Source organism: Mycetomoellerius zeteki, unplaced genomic scaffold (genome assembly GCF_001594055.1).
Source record: "Mycetomoellerius zeteki isolate Tzet28-1 unplaced genomic scaffold, Tzet1.0 scaffold56, whole genome shotgun sequence".
Classification (NCBI taxonomy): domain Eukaryota; kingdom Metazoa; phylum Arthropoda; class Insecta; order Hymenoptera; family Formicidae; genus Mycetomoellerius; species Mycetomoellerius zeteki.
This window is the reverse complement of record NW_017257566.1, coordinates 6,909-8,346: the sequence shown is the minus strand read 5'-3', so window position 1 is coordinate 8,346 and position 1,438 is coordinate 6,909.

Below are 1,438 nucleotides of genomic sequence, written 5' to 3'. Positions count from 1 at the left end.
TGCCATTCAAGAAAATACAATAAAGGTTTTCAGTGAAAAAATGGATAAGTTAATCGATAAGTTATAATTTTTCTTTTATATAGGCTTTATTGCATTTTCAAATATCTTTACGTTGTATTTGACAGTCATTAATGCCTTTACACTGCGCTCTGAAATTCAGTAACTGTATTAATGACCGCTAGTGTACGAGCATAGTGTTCAACAATTTAAATATATAAGTTTTATGTTCTAAGAAAGTTTGTTATATTCAATTGTTTCTAAAATAATTATTATTTAATACTGAAAGTAGAGATTAAGTGTTAATGCACGAGGAATGCAGAACTGTGATACTTATAATCGGCTTTAATTTACATGTTTTTTAAGTTAATAATCTTTAATCAAAGTGTCCAAAGTAAATAAGTATTACCTTTAGTTATTACAAATATGTTTGAATATTCTAATAAATAAAATACAGATTTAAGTAACATAAAAGCATATGATTTATTATTCTTATTTACTTACCTATTATTTTTAATTATATGTATCAAACAACCAACAGCAATTATTACAAATTGATATAAAATGCATTTATTTATTAAATGAATACAAAATAATATACTTTAGGAAATTGACATACATTTATGCTCTGTGATAAAGGTATTCAGCAAGAGCGTCACTTTTCTGACTACCACTAATTTCATTATTACGATTTTGAACTCGGTCTCTAATATTTTCATTCATATTGTCATCAACTTCTATTCCTTCGTTTATATTCCTCAATATTCATATCTCCATGATTTATGCAGATGTTGTGTATGACACATGCAGCCAAAATTGTTGCTGGTATTAAATCTGTGCGATTCATATCCAAATATTTAAGCCTCCTAAATCGTCCTTTTAAGAGAGCAAATGCTCTTTCAATAACTTGTATATTTTTTGATAAAGCTTCATTAAATCGCCTGTTAATAGCATTTAAATTTCCTCTGTCAATGTAAGGTGGGATTAGCCATTTTAATACAGGATAAGCTTTATCTCCCAATAAAAATTGATTTCTGGGGAGGTAACGATCTGGATTAGACATTATATTAGTATATATATCTGAGTTTCTAAAAATTCTTACATCGCTCACAGAACTTGGGTATCCTGCAAAGCAATCAATAAATTTCATTGATGCATATTCCTTGCAATGTAATAGCATGGAAGCATTTTCGATTTATATAACTTTCTGCGTCAACTTTTGGAGCTTTGATTGGAATGTACGTTCCGTCAATTGCACCAATAACGTGCAATTCAAAAAGGATGGCTGTAAGACAGGGACGAACTATATATTTGGAACTGTCGGAAAAGTAGCCAGGGAAACAAGGAACAGTCGTTAATGGATGTGATTACGGATGCCGATATATGTCCAGGATGGTTTAGGATAGCTTAGGGGAGTCGACGACAACGTCGTCGACGAAGG